Below are 16,226 nucleotides of genomic sequence, written 5' to 3' on the forward strand. Positions count from 1 at the left end.
TATTTTTTGAGCTCCTACTATGTGTAAGGCACTGTCGTGTTTACTGGGTACATGGCTGTGATTAAATTGAACCTAAATCCCTGTAGTCCTGGATGGTACATGCTAGTTGGGGGTAGACAGTCAATAAAGCATGAGTTAAACATACAGTATACTAAACAGGGATTGTTGGAGGAGGTCATAGAGAGGATGTGATCACTGGCTGACCCCTAAGCTGGATCCCAGCATTTGGAGGCTCCTCACCTCTCCCCTACCCTTGGAGTATATGTTCCACTTACTACTTGTACAGGGGAGCCATTTTCAAGGATGTAGCCTTGAAAGAGCAATGTATTCTTGAGCCCATGTATACTGAATATGTGATGGAACCTCATTAAGGACTCTTTATAAACCTTTAAGAGTCTGGCTGGAGGGTGTGGAGAACTCCTTGTCTTGTGGCCACCCCAAAAACCAGCCTTGTATGTAAGTTCTCTTTCTTATCACACCTGCCATCTACAAGTTCGGGGTGGTCTGCCTCTTTCTCTCCTCCATGTATGGGGGACGTTTGCGAACCAGCAAGGATAAGTGTTCTGGAGAAAATGAAGCAGGGAAAGAATGTAGGAAGTGCCAGGGAGGAGAAGCATTGCAGTTTCAAGGGACAGTAAACAAAGGTCTCATTGAGAAGGTGGCATTTGAACAAAGACCAGAAGTAGGTGGAGATACCCATCCATACATGGTTATTAGGGAAGGCAGAGCATTGGGAAGTAGCAAAACCCTGGGGACAGAAGCATGTTTGGTGTATTGGGGGAAAAAAGCAGGAATATTAATATGGTTAATGTAGAGGAGGCCAGAGAGTTGGAGGGGCAGCCTGTGAGGGTCAGGGACTGGCCAACAAAGAACCAGAGAGTAAACGTTTTAGGCTCTGCAGGATGCATAAGGTCTCCGTCACATGTTTATTCCCTCTTTCTGTTCCTTCTCCTCCTCCTCCTCCTTCTCCTTCTTCTTCTCCTTCTTCTTCTTCTTCTCCTCCTTTTCTTTCTTCTTCTTCTTCTCTTGCTTAGGCTTCCCCCTTAAAAACATAAAAATGATTCTTGGCTTGTGAGTTTTAGTCTCCTGTCTGGATGTGTCCTTCAGGCAGTAGTTTGATAACCCTGGGGATAGGTTACTTTTTGGGGTGAAATCAGTGATGTTTTACAAGGTCAGTTTCACTGCTCTCTGAGAACAGATGGTAGAGGACTAAGGCAGAGGCAGGGAGAGAGTCGGCAGGCTGGCCAGTCACCCAGCCACAGAGGATGACGGCGGCATGGGCCCGGGTGGTGCTGGGATGTGGGCATATAGTCCAGATAGCTTCTGAAAGAGCTGAAGACAGGATATAGTGATGGATTCAATGTGGGTTGGAAGGTATGCAGAGAAGTCATGGAAGGCAAAAACTTTATTTTGTTTTTTTCCTGAGCAGTTAAAAGAGGTAGTTACTGTTCACAGAAGTGGGGCATCATGATGGTGAGTCAAGTGGGAAAAGGACTGAAAAGTGACCATTGAATTTAGCAAGAAGAGATCATTGCTGACTTTGAAAGTTGTAGTGGACAAAACTCTTGATTTAAGCAGGCTTTGGGGATACAAGGAAGGTAAGGAACTGGAGACAGTAAATAAAGTCAACTCTTGATGCATTTCTTTTAAAAGTATCATAGGAACAGGATGGTAAAGGAAAGTGGATTTGGGGTTGAGAAAGAGGGTTTTTTAAGTTATTTTTTAAAGTAGATATTATGGTAGGTTTGTGTGCTTCCTGAAGTATTGTCCTAAGAGAAAGAAAAGTTGGTAATGCATGAGGAAAAGAGAATTGCTGGAATGTCTTTGAGTGGTGACAGAAGGTGGATCTAATGAGCGGGTGGACTGGGAGGCCTTATTTAGGGTGCAGACACTTCAGCCATCATAACAGGGAGGAAAGCAATGGACAGATCTTGGTGGGTGAAGAGATGTGCTGTGGGAAATTAGGGAAACTTCCTTGATTTCTCTGTCTTCTTGATGAAAGGGAAGTGAGGTCTTCAGTGAGCGTAAGTATTAGGGAGGAGTGGTTAGGAGTTTTAGAAGAGGATAACTTATGAAATATTTGTCTGTGAGAAAATGTGTAAGGGGTTGTGGTGAAGCATCCATGCGAGAACAGTGGCTGTCAATTGAATGTGAGACTAGCCAGCATGCTGTATTTTCTCCAGCCACATTTCACCCGCAGAATAGCAAAAGGACTGGATTTAACTGAGTAAGTTGAGGTCAAAGAAGGACAAATGACCTGAGGTGAATGCAAAGGGTAGTTATGCTTGAACCATAATATTTAGTATTTACAGAGGGAAGTAAAAGATGGAAGGAAATGTAGGGCAGTGACAGGGAGGCAAGATCAACAGGATGTAGGTACTGATGGGATCGAAGGATTGTATAAGTGGTAGCAATGCATAGAAAGCGCTCGGGAGGTGGAGACACTTAAAAATGAGATTTGAGGGGCGTGAAGTTTTTGGTAATGACAAAGTCTGGGACATGACTATGAAGGTATGGCTGTGGTAGGGTGGGGAGCAAATTCATTTTAGAGGATTAAAAACTGAGAATCTGAGTTTTGGAATAATCATCTACTTGAAAATTTAAGCCACTAAAAATTATCCCCCATACAGTTGACACAGAAGTTGACAGTCAGCTGAAGGCTAAAATCTTCAAGGAATAAGCGTGAGTGACACTTTGGCGATGGTAAATGGCTGTAACAAGGAAAGTTGGTGGCAGTATAGTTTAATTACAGGAGATTCAAAGTTTTTTGTTTTTTTGTTTTTAGGGAAGAAAGAAAGAGGATGTTCTAGAAGCAGCAAGAAGTACACAGTCCCAGTGATAGGCAGGGAGTGAAAGACAAAACAGACAGTAATTGGTAGGGCTGTCAGGAAAGTCAGTTTTCAGTAGAGAAGGGAGTTGTAAGAGAAATATAGAGAAAACATGAGGAATATGGGGAGTTTTGTTGATGGCTGACTGAATTTCAGAGGAAAGAGTTGGTAGGTTTTGGGAGTTGGGCAGAAATAAGAGATGAGGCGGAAAGAGTTTCTGGAGAATAAAGGGTAACATGGGAGTTATATGGTGACTGAAGAAAATGGGTATAAGAAGCACAAAGATTTCGGGGGTGTCAGGCTGAAGGCAGTCGCTAGGTTCCTGGGAAGGGAGGGCTGGGCATCTTGTCAGGAACCTGCAGAGTTGGGGGCCCCATTTTGCTCCTGCCAGAGGGGTAGGGGGGATGGGGAAGGAGGGGGAGTGTGGGGGGGTATATTAAATGACAACCTAATGAGTAAAAATGGTCATGGTGCTGTAATAAAAACAGTTCATCACCACCTCACCTCTAACCTTGAGATACCAAATCCTGATTCTGTGCCAGATATTGTCATTGGAACTGACACAGACTTTATATTGTTAACTTCTCACAAAAGCCCTAGGAAGTAGAGAGTGTGAAATCCATTTTAAAGTTTTCAAATAAGACAACTGAGACCCAAAAAGATGAAGTAAATAACCTGTCTGAGATCTTGTGGTAAGTGGTAAAGTGGAATCTAAACCTGAGCCAAGTAGCTTCCAAACCACTCTTTGTCCAGTAATCTCAACTGCTTCTCCATTACTGCACCCAGCCACTGTCTGTCTGTCATGATCTCACTTGAATTTTTCTCTTCTGTGACACCAGACAGAGTTCTGTACATGGGAGAAATATAAGCTTTTCTATTGATGGTTTTCTGAGATGATGTTGTTCAGAGAAAACTAAATATTAATTGAAAACCTATCTGTTTTATTAGTGATGTCAAACACAAGGATTTCCCTTTGGCTTGGTACATTCTGACAAAAAAAAAGTTGCAATTGTAGACTAATTGTTTTTTGCCAATAACCCAAACAAATAGAGATTGCTATCATGTTTGGTTAAAATAGAATGAAGGCACCCTGCTTTTATTTATATGCCCTGCCCAGTATAGCCTTCACTGAAATGCCCTCTTCAGTGATTTACTATTGGATGTATTCTGGTGATTAAAGCTGGGCTAATTTAGTATGTTAGTTTGAATTTGATTTTCCAAGGAACTGGTACTCTAGATAGTACAGTGTCTGACACCATATAAAGGCATGTCTCACCACAGCTTAATAAATAACAAACCTCTACTGTCTTGAACAAGAGTATTTGCTTTAGAAACTGGCTTTATCATTTCCTTCTTTTCGTGCTTGGAATGGCAGAGTATCTGCTCAAACCAAGGTGCAAAAGGCCCTTCTTTTAGTGCATGAAAAGATTCATAAGTTTTACACAGCATTTCAAAACCTTCTGTATTCTTTTTGGATAGAGTTCTTTGTTTATCTAGGATTCTCCTTGCTGGTCTCTCCATAATCTTGCCTCTGTCATTTGCAGTAATTCTTCCCCCTTAAGCATCTTATATAAATTAAATCAATTTTAAAATTACAAAAGAAAAACATGTCTTGTATAGATTATCTTTTCTACTCATCTTACTCAGAAATCTACTTGATGGAAACAGCATTCTGAAACTAGCAAAATCATCTGCGTCTATCCAAACACGGCACTGATCAAAAGCAAAACATTCAAATGGCACTCTTTTGAAGGATGAATAGCCATCTTCTTTAAGACTGTAGCACTGTCTTTGTGGGTGTGATACTGTGACTTATAAAAAGTATATATTTACCTTCGACCCCTTTCCAGGCATAGTGCTCCCAAAACCCCTGGAATGTCCTGTGATAAGATCAATAAAGAAGTCTTTCATCATGTTAATGAGTGACTTTTGGGAACCCTGAGGTAACCTAAGCATGGGTTAGAACCTTCAGCCCCACCCCCAACCTCCACTCCTGGGGAGAGCAGAGGTGCTGGAGCAATTGCCAAGAGTCAGGGACGTGATCAGTCATACCTTTGTAATAAAGCCTCCATACACATCCAAAAGGAGAGGGCTTGGAGAGCTTCCGGGTTGGTGAGCACATGGAAGTGCTAGGAGAGCACCCACCTGGCTAGGACAGGGAAGCCTGTGCCCTTTCCCCGTGCTCTGCCCTATGCATCTCTTCTATCTGGCTGCTCCTGAGTTATATCCTTTTGCGGGAAGCAGGGATCCGGTAAGTAAACTGTTTCTCTATGAGGTCTGTGAGCTGCTCTAGCAAATGAATCAAACCCAAGGTGGTGATCCTGGGAACCTCCAATCTGTAGGTGGTAGGTCAGAAGCGCTGGTGACTGCAGCAGGTGGGGGGGGCAGTCTGCAGGATTAAACCTTTAACCTGTGGAACCCAAAGCCATCTCTAGGTGAATAATGTCAGAATTGCTAATTGTTGCTGTAGAACTCTTCCCTCCACCCCCCAATTTTGAAATTGGTAACCAGAACATAGAAAGAAGGGGTTTTCATTTTATTGAATCTAATCATGGGAAATGATGTTCAGGGCTTCATATTAGAGAACATTTGCTATTCTATGGAGTAACAGAGAATTTAAGACATAAAAATAGGGTCCTGGTGGAAATTATGAGGAATGCTGATAATAAAAAATTTGGCAGTTTAGATGATCAGCAATAATGAAATTTCCAGGACAGAACTGGAGTGCCAAGTCTAGTAATTACTTCTGAACATTAGATGCATACTCACAATTACATACTTTGGCCCCTTATTTCTTTCCAGAGAGATGGGAAGCATCTTTAAATCAGAGAATACATCTTATTTTTCTTTATGTACCTTACCAAGTCTTCCAACTGTTCCTTTAATTATTTGTGCATTTATTCATATATTTATTCTATCAACTGTAGTTGTGTAGCCACTGTATATGTGTATCAGGCTCTGTGCTTGGTCTAGAAGTTGAAAGAGGAATAATTCATGGACCCTATTTGCCTTTTCTCCTTCATTTGCTCACTCACGGATGTAACAAATATGTAAGTTCACTGTCAGGCATTGCTTTAGGCATTTAGAATATATCAGTGAATAAAACAGAAATCCCCGCCCCTGTGAAGCTTGTATTCTAGAAGAAGGAGGCAGAGCATACATAACACAATAAAAACTACATCAGAAGGTCATAAGTTTTATGGGGAAAATGAGTAGCTGCATGTAGAGAGGCTCAAGAGGACCAGTTCTGGGCAGGGGCTGCAGGCTTCCGTTTGAAGAATGGTGGTTACTTAGTTAGGCTCCAATGGAGAAGGTGACGCTGTTGCCAGACAGCTGCATCTGGGGAGGTCTCTCCCTGCGCACTAGGTGAAGCATGAGGAGAAACCTCAACCTGGATGGGGGAGGGTTCTTGACTCTGGGTGAGAAAGAATTCTCGAGCAGGTCAGATGAGTGTAGGTAAGGAAGGAATTCATTAAAGCAAAGCAGCAGGGATGGCAGCTGCCATGCAGGCAGTAAAAAACAGGAACGTGCAGAGGGAAAGAGGGAAAGTTATCGACCTAGGGCAGATTCCCTTGCTAACTCCTGAAACCAGGGTCACCCGGCTTCCTGTGTCTGCTTGGCTCTGCACGGCATGGGGACTAGTCCCGACCACTCCAGGATTTGGGGGAGCCATGGAGCACAGGATGGAGTGAGATTATGTTCTGAGAACTTCCCAAAGAAAGGAGATTTTCAGGCAGGCTACTGAGAGCGGATCACACAGCGGCAGTTTTGTCTAGGTCACCCAGGTGATGGGAACCTGCAGGTCCAAATCTGAGCTCTTAGCAGCCCCTTCCTACTTTGTAGGAGTAAAGCAGAGCCAGAGTGAAGACTTGGAAATAAAACGAAATAGCAAAGAGACAAACCAATAATTTGAGCAGTGAGAAAGCTTTATTTGAAATATGCACTTAAATAAAGGAAAGTGTGGGCATCTTCAAAGAGGGGAGGCGTGCTGAAAGTTTGGGGATTCTGTCTTTTAAGGCTTTCAAGAATGGGGCAAAGGGCAGATGGGGGGTTGTTGGGCATGGGCTTGATTTGTGGTCTCAAGGTGCTTATCTCTGGTGAGACACCATGCCTCCTTTCCTCTGTTATCAGTCCTTCAGCTAATTCTGCTAAATAAACCCAACACAAGGGATTTATTGATCCTGTTCTTCTCCAAGATAGAGGTTACCCTCAACTAGTGGGGACATCAGTTAAGAACTGCCTGCCCTGCCTTAAGGTAGGCTGTTGGGTTATTGTCTGATTAACAGAGAATATATTAGGAATCTTACTTCTCAACTCTTTGCTTTTTAAAATGGAATCTTAGCCTTAAGATTGGTCCCTCCTGCTCTTACTATACTGCTTATATTTCAGCATTTTTCATCATAGGCAGGAAAAGTTAATCACGATTTGTTCTATGTTTCTGCCCCACCTCAACACTTGAGCACAGACTTGATGTAGGTGAAGGGGTTACCCGTGTGGCTCTCTAGGGAAGAATATTTTAGTAAGAGAAATAGTCAATACAAAAGCCCCGAGATGTTATGATCAAGAAATATAAAGAAGCCAAAGGTGGTGGCAGGTGGGATGTGGTAGCAGTTGAGGTTAAAGAAGGTTTAGGGAACCTGATCATGTAGTTCTTTACAGGGTGAGGCCGTTTCTCCATGTACATTGGGAAAACCCTGTGACAGACTGTTGAGCCCAGTAATTTCAGCTGACTTACATTTTAAAGGATCACTCTGGCTGCTGTGTTGAGAATGGACAACTGGGAGTTGTGCTAAGACAAGGGGTGACCAGTTGGAAAGTCATTACAGAAATCCAGGCTTGGACTGTGAAAGTAGAGAAGAGGCAGTGGGAAATGGCCAGAAAGTAAGGGAAGATAATAATGCAGATGGCAGAGGTGAAAAGGCAGGAAAGAGCAGGAAAACAGGCAGAGAACTAGTGAGAAAGGAGGGTAGAGAAGGAGATGGCAGAAAATTATGCAGGACTTATGTACTAAGTAAAAACTCTTAAGCTTTATCATGAATGTTGGGATAGCCTCTGGAGGGTATTAAGCAGAGTTGTGACATAATTGTTTAATAAAAAGGATGATTTTGGAAACACTGTGTAAGAAGATATATTGAAGGGATACTGTTATGGGTTCATTTAATGGTCTAGGTAAGATAGAATGAATACATGAATTAGGGCTGTGACTGAGGGTACATAGGTGAGGTTGGAGGTGGGATCTATACACATGACTGGGTATTAGGTGTGAGGAAATCGCCCCAGAGCCGGCATCTGACAGAGGAAACAGAGATGTAGACAGGTTTGGAGAGGAAGATGCTGGGGTCAGTTTGAACAAAGTGAGATTGGAATATATAAGTTGACATGATTAGTAGGGTTGACTTTATGAACCTAAGCTCTGGAAGAAGGTCTGGCTGGGATTTAGCTTGGAGAAGCATAAACGTATAGCTGATAGCTGAAGCCACATATTGGGATAATTTCACCTAAAAAGAAAAAAAAGTTGCTAAGAACAGAGATGAGTGAAATACGAACATTTAGAGGCAAGGAGAATTAGAGGTGTCCATAAATAAAATACAGAGTGGGAAGAGAGGAAGGAGCTTCAGGAGACAGGAGTGTCATGAAAGAAGAGAATTTTAACAAAGGGATGGTGTCCAGTAGTGCCTAATGCACCAGATCCTTAGCAGATGAGGTAAAACGTATTCCACTGGGTTGGCATTATGAATGTCCATTAGTGACACCCCCAAAAATGTTGCTGTGGTTCATGATTCTAGGAGACAATGTAGAAGCTTCTAAACAAAAGGTATGAAAGGCACTAATACTGAGAAAAGCTGAAAATAGACTCATAACTCATTTACAATATCAGTGTAAAAGAATGACTAGATTTAAGATCACTTTAAATCTTGTCAATTGGTGGTAGATATAGCATATTTATAGTGGGAACTTTGGTGTAGAAATAGATCCCCTTAATTGCTAACCATGGCTACCTATTTGCAAATAATGCCACTGGAAATGAAGAGTAGGGTGAATAAAGGTGAATGGTTCAGAGCGACACATTTTCCTCTTAGACGACTTACTCAAAAATAGAATTCCCTGCTGATAGCTGGGTCAGAAAGGCCACATCATGTATGATGTTCAAGAAATATTTTGTTGCTGTGAGTCTGCTAATGACTTCCTCCAACTAATGTGCTTGTTTTCCTACCTTTCAGTTTAAACTTCAGATCTGTCTTTTAAAAGTTATTATGATTTTTTCTGAAAGTATGAATAATTCTAATAATAGATCCATGGAATATGGAAAAAGTATCCCAACTGCTTGCCCAGCGAGAGGATTGGTCCAAGTTAACATTCTACATGACAAAAAGATAACGAATGCCCTGTACTACAAAGTAGTAGAGCTTAAATTTGACCTAATTTTGAAAAGTGTGTGTGAGGGATGGCTTTGTGATGGATCTCAGAAATACCAAGTATCCATAAATAGACATGACTAAGGGTAGATTTTAGTAAGTATATCATCTAAGTGATCCCTGTCCACAAATACCTGGAAGCGATGAAAACAAACATCTACCATAAACACTGATTTTGAAAAATGTTTAAAGCTCAGGAAGTTCTTGGTATAATGTGCAAAGCTGCCACGTTAGACGAACAGTTACCCTCCATCTCAGTTATTTCGCTGTGTATACACTCTCAGGCAAACATGTACTCTTCTTGACTGTGAAGATGAAGAACATAGGTCACTCATTAAGATCTGTTTTCTCTCAGTATTATGAGCACCTTCACGTACTTTTTAGTTCAAGTCTAGAGCGCATCTTGTGCTTGAACTGTAGTCACCAGCAGCCTCCTGTAATCTACCTCTGGTGCCCTCCTCCCCGGCTTTTCAGGGTCGACCTTGATATTGAGATTGTGAGTATTTATGCATTAAGCCAAAGGCCACATGTCCAATTCCTGTCTTCTTATCATTACCATCCTGGAGACACTGACATTGGCCCTGACATCGAGGACAAGCTTAGATTCTTGAGGTCCAACAGTACCAAGTCTAGGGCCAGGGAAGAGCAAGTCTTACACTCAGGGTAAATGGATCCATAATTCCCTGCTCCACCTGTCTTCCCAATATTTCCTGATTCCTACAGCCTCTTTCTCCATTCATTTAATGTGCACGATGCTTCATTTATTCATCCAAAAAGTTTTAAATGCCAGTTTCATACCCAGGTCTAAAACTATATTGGTGAGCAAGATGCCCATAACTTTAAAGAGCGTTCAGCATAGTGAGAAGACCAGACCATGAATCCTTCCCTGCACGGAGGGAGCTTGTGGGCACAGGTGTGCTGTACTGTGTGCTCTGAGCCCTGTAGTGTGAGCAGAGGGAAAATAAGTGGGGAGCCGCGTGCTACAGGCCGAGAGCTGGCTGTCCTACACTACTTTTGTGTTTGCCTGAGAGATTGAGTTCCTGCCACATCTGCTCTATGGTCTGGAAAACTTTCTATTTCAATCCTTTTATTTATTTTTTTCAGATGGGGTTGTTCCTAAGTTCTGGGATTCTAAATATGTTTAAATTTTAGTCCAACATTTTAGAGTTTTAACTGTTTGACCTATTTTCAAACCACCCCCAATGATGGCCTTTCAAACAAAGGGGAGTCTGGTTTTAAGGGCCCTTCTTAACTGCTATACCCAACAAGAAGCTTTTCTGTTGTCCACATTAATTCTTCCCCTTAGAAACTCACATAACACTTTGTCCCCCTTTTATAACAAATTTTCTTATTCTAAATTGCATAGTAGTTGTTTGTGTGCTATTCTCGATTTGATGATTTTGAGTGTGTAACATAATGCTTTTCTGTAATATTAAACAAAAGTCTAATGAATGGAACAGCCCTCTGAAGCTATTTTTCTCTGCTCTTCCACACCACAGATACTTTACTTCTGGAAAAAAGGCTAAAATTATCCCAGTCTCCAGGACTGCTCTTTGTGAACCATGTGACCAAGTTCTCCCTACAGTCAACACGTTGTCAGGTGTCAAGCTGGGACTCATTCTCAAGTTTAGTTTGCTAGGAATGTAGGATTTGGGATTTGATCTCCCAATTCCTACAGGGCAAAAGGAATGGAATAATGAAAGAGAACTAAGAAAATCAGAGAACCACACACATAGCAGAGCTAGGGGAGTGTCTTCCTGGGATGCCTGGAGGGTTAGTCTACTGTAACATCAGCCTAGTTCATTCACAGGACGAAGTGGGGCTGAAGGATTAGGCCTTTCCTAGGCATCTGGGGTAGTGCCTCACACGTGGTGCTGACGGGCGATGGTTGAAGCTCTCGCTCCTTCTTTATAATATCCATTAACATGTTTCCTCCCTACCTCCATACTTCTTACAAAGGGACAACTGAACATTCTTATGTTATGTGCTATGCAAAGTGAAAGACAAGTTCTCCGGCAGAAGCTTCTCTCTGTCTCAATAAGATTCCTTATCCTAAAATACCACCCCATATAGAAACACTGACTCCATCACTGGCCTCAGAAATTCAGCTAGGAAGCTGTGAATGCATTTGTTACTGTTGCCTCTGGCCTGAGTCTGGACATTGATAGAGCCTCCAGAGCAATGTGTTCTAGGAGTCAACCCTATATTAGGTCCATACTTACTAAACACTTAGATTCATCTTTATCTTAAGAGGGTAACCTCAGACAAATCACTTAGTCTCTGGGTACTACAAAGTACATCCTTTGTAGGGTTATTGTGATAACTAGAACATGCATGGAGAGTGCTTAGCACAGCAGCCAGCACATGCTAAATACTGAATGAAGGTGGGCTCTGACCACCATGACCATGATGATGCCTGGATCTTGTTATTCTTAGCCTGATATTATCAACCACCTCCCTTTACACTAAATCTGTTGCCTGCCCCTCTCAACAGTATATTGAAATAGGTGCCCAAACTAAGATATGCCTATCTTATGCCCAGGGAGTGCCAGGGAATTTTTGAGCTAAACAAAGGTAAGTTACATGTTCTATAAGGAACCTGAGATGAACCTCTAAAGCCATTCAAGTTGGACCATTAAGTCTGCAGGAAAGAAGGGGAACATTACCATGCTCCAGCTAGTCGTGAAGAAAATGGAAAATTAATTCTGTTTGAGTAATATATACATATCCCACCTGCTTTTCTGAGGTCTTCTAGAATTTACCTATTACGTTTGTAGGCTTGAAATCCAGAATGGTGTTTATGATATAAAATTATTCTCTTATCAGCTAAAGGTTTTGATATCAACTTCATAAAGCAAGGACACATCGCTCTGTTTATGTTAGCTCTTAGAAAGTGATTAAATCTGTGATGGAAGTGGTGAAAGATGAAGGCTGAGGGGGTGACGTTACATTTCAACAAGCTTTTAGACATCTTTGGAACCTGAAGCTGTATAAATAGAATCTACCAAAAATGGAAAAGTTGTGGCTACTTTTGATGGGTATTCCGGCAGTGATATATTATGTTCTTTTGCATTTTTGTTTATTCAGTATGACGCAGGATATAAAAAGGTGCATTTGATTAAGCACTTTAATATCTCACATTTATGTAATACCTTTCACCCCAAAGGGCTTAATAAACTGTGTTTATATACAGCTTTATAAATCTTATACAGAATTGGCCTTTTCTCCACCAGGAATGGTAGAAAGCCATCTGCAGTAGGCATTTGCGCCACTGAAGGTGGTGAGGAATTCAAGCTAAGCTCCCCAAGGTGGATTTGGCTAGTACAGACATGTGCTAAAATCCTAACTATTGAGCAAATCCTGGCTTGTCTTATGAGTTAGGAGGAAGAAGTCCACTGAGAACATTAATTAATGTACTGTTTAATTAGTCTACTACTTAGACACTTGATGTTGAGTCCCCTTGTTTTTGCTAGGGTGTGAGGAGAGTTTTATGAAGTTTTGGCATTTTCAGTCTAAAACCATGACTTAATTTCCATCAGTTTAATTAAAAAGTAACAGTAAAAACTTCAATTATGTATTTAAACTTTTCAAAGACATTTTGTTCAGGAACCATTTTTCCTATGAATAGAATAGAGAATAATGTTGTGTATATATATCTTTGAATTATTATTAAAAAATACGTAATACTACTATATATTTGCATCATCCATACTGAAGATGACTTTAAATGGTACCGTTTTGATTCTAGCCACTAGTGTTAAGTAAAATGGAAACTATTATTGGATGTCACATAGGGGTCATATTATAAGAGTCATGGTCTTGCAATAGTTTCAGGTGACAGCTAAAAAACAACCAAAATACAGGTGATTAGATTAAAAAAATGAAAGTAAAATTCTAATTTATAGACAATAAATTCATTATTATGTTCCTGAGAATTTAGGTAGCATTCAGTCTTTTTTTTATTTATTTTTATTTTTTTAGCATTCAGTCTTTAATATTCACTGTGAAGTCTCTGTCTCTCTGTCTCTTTCACATGCACACACACTCCTAATGGATGGAATCCTAAATCAGGTTCAGGAGACCTCTAGGTGAATCTTGATTTTTGTCACTGATTAATTTGCTGTTCAATCTATGGCTAACCTCACTTTCTTAGTTTATATTACTTTCTATGGGACACAGTAGTAGAGATAGCCCATGTATTATGATAATGGTTTCTTAAATGTATGACTCTTCTGAGAAATTTGCATTACTCTTCAAAAATCTCACAAATCAAGTTAAAAATCACCAAATTCTTCTAGGTCCTACAAACGCTTTGATAGTGTAAACTTAGAACTTTATTAATGTTTATAGGTTGCATTGTTATCCCTTACTGCTTGAAATCAGCCATGAAAGGATTTATGAGGTTTTAAAGGATGCCTGTTTTCCAACTGAAAACTTTAAAATTCTGCTTTATTTGGTACATATCCATAATACATTCAGTTCAATTGAAGAAGACACCAAATTCACTATATTATTTTATGAGTATCATAAAAAGCTTTATGAACATCTATACTTTGGAAAGACAAGAGTAAGACCCACCTTGAAAGACATCTAGGTTGTAGCTATACTCTCTCTTACTCAATGCCTCAAGCTTTTCTGTATTCAAATTAATGTAAATAATTCTGGGTTCTATTTGGCATACACCATGTTTGTTTAATTTGTAATAATGCCTTTTTCCCACCATTTCTATTATTTTGTTTTTCAGTAACTAGCAACTGACTAAGTTCTGAAAGTTTGTATTTTAAATCAAGGGAATAGAGGAGTATATTTATAAAGAAGTAAAGAAGCTCCAAAGTATCTTAGTCTGGAGGAAAAGTCCTGTGTGCTGTTTGATTATATTGTGACAGGTATAATTTCAGATGACATGTATATTTATCTTGCTCCTGAAGGTACAAAAATATCATGCCTTGTTCACACTGCTTAAAAATAATCAACTCTACTTTCTTTGTAGCCTATTATATTTCCCAGAAAATAGCTTGTGTAAGGAACTCCCTCACATTAAGTTACTATTTGTTAGGAAATAGATTATGCCTGTGCAGTTGGAAACACTTGATCCTGTGGGCTGGATTTCATGGGAAAACAAAAAGAAAATGCATTTTGACAAAGATGACTAGGCTAATACAATTTCTCATTCAACTGTCTGCGTGCTGGTTTTTACTGGATGCCATGGATTGTAAACAGTTGGGTTGCAAGAAATGAAGACATTTTATTCTAATATCCATCTTGCTGGGAATGTCTATGCTTATGAAAATAGAGTTCAAATAGTTTGTTTAATTAAACACTTTGTTAAGCCTCTTTTTAGAGAGTCCTATATTGCATATTATGTAGAAAACAAAGGTAGAAAACAGAGACCCTGCTTCTACTGTCTTATCTAACTTATATTATTCTCTGTTGTAGTAAACCCAGCTGGTTTATGTAAACTCATTACTTTTTCCCCAGAAATCAGGAACTGTCATGATCATATGTATATTTCTCCTCACCCAAAATACCATGCCTTGTTTTCAGTAGGTGTAACAAATGTCTGAACGTACAACACTTAGAAGATTGATAGAACTAAAGAATGTATTTGCCCTTGATTTTTAGATTTATAAAAAGGAAAACATTGATATGGCATCTTATCTTTCAAACTAATAGATCTGTATAATGGTTTCCCAACATCTACATAGCAAGTCTTTTCTATGACTGGCATACAAGACCTTTCATAATTTGCCACTGCCTGGATTTTCAACCCTATGACTGCCTCCTACATGCACCAAAGTTTAACATGTTCAGTTGTGCTTGGAGGATCATACATCTTAATTTGCCCAAAATGGACATGGTTTATACCTATTGTCTTGGCATGATTATTAATAACTCTGCTTTTCATTTTTTAAGTGTATTGGTTTCAGTCAAGTGTTGGTCACCTTAATTTATATACTTATTTAAGGGTCTGTGGTGTTTCATCCTTCTGCATATTTTGAATTTTTAGAGCTTCTGTCTGTCCATGTATAACAGATATTTGGGTACATGTTAAACCCTTACATCTCCTCACACGTACCCTGGAATTTGAATAGACCCAATGTCATGGAGCTTCAAGTTTCTCATGAACTCTGTCAAAAGAACAATCATGGAGCCCTGGTTGGTTTAGATAGTCCTGTGAGTAATTCTGTTTATTCCATTGAGGCAGTTTCAACACTGCCTTTCTTGGAATAATGCCAGGAACACCTTGGATGTGAGTTGTTAATTTAGGATTACAGTGTCCCCTTCAGAGGCTGTCCTACCAGGGTCCAGAAACATACAGAATCCTGATTATTTTTTCAAAGTACACCCTATATGATGTATATTCAGTAGTCCAGGAATTCCTTTATTTATCATACTAGTGTTTCCAGAGTAATTCTGTCTCTTCTGAGGGAACTAAGAATTTCAAACCAGAAAGAGCTGAGGAACCACAGAGTATACATTTGGAGAATTAGTAACTTTGATAAGACTTATTCTAGTTTCTGTTCACTTCCTTAGACAAAGTGCTGACATCTAAGAGGAACAAATCCAGAACATTCAACTGGTCGAGTTACTTTGATTTGTATGAATGTGGATGTGCACAGATTTACTGAATTGATCTCCATGACAGTATTTCCATCCAAGGTTTTCTATTACTTGTCTCTTACCTTCTGCCTTTGGTTTTCAGCTTTCCAGTTGGATAGTAAACGTTTATTTTCTCCTTTGACTCCGGACATGCGACTTTTGCCACAGTTAATATAAGACATTGGCATCCTAAAACAGCAATGCTGCTCTGAAAGCCTGTAGTTCAAACAACAGTTCCGGTTCTTCTTTTTCACTGCTTCTATTTTTAGTCATGAGAGTATAGGAGGAGGGCAAAGTTCACAGTTCCTAAGGTGCTGGGAAATTAATTTATTCTGCCTCTGTCTGTAGAACTAAGAGAGTTGAAGAGACCTTGAATGGTTTC

General features: G+C 40.1%; 1 pseudogene; it reads right to left on the bottom strand.

Annotated features, from left to right (window-relative positions):
- The window catches only part of LOC118922614 (protein Shroom3-like), a 34,942-nt pseudogene extending 18,946 nt beyond the window's left edge, over nucleotides 1-15,996 (bottom strand).
- Nucleotides 15,997-16,226: the final 230 nt, after the last annotated feature.

This window comes from Manis pentadactyla, chromosome 7 (genome assembly GCF_030020395.1).
Source record: "Manis pentadactyla isolate mManPen7 chromosome 7, mManPen7.hap1, whole genome shotgun sequence".
NCBI classification, from domain to species: domain Eukaryota; kingdom Metazoa; phylum Chordata; class Mammalia; order Pholidota; family Manidae; genus Manis; species Manis pentadactyla.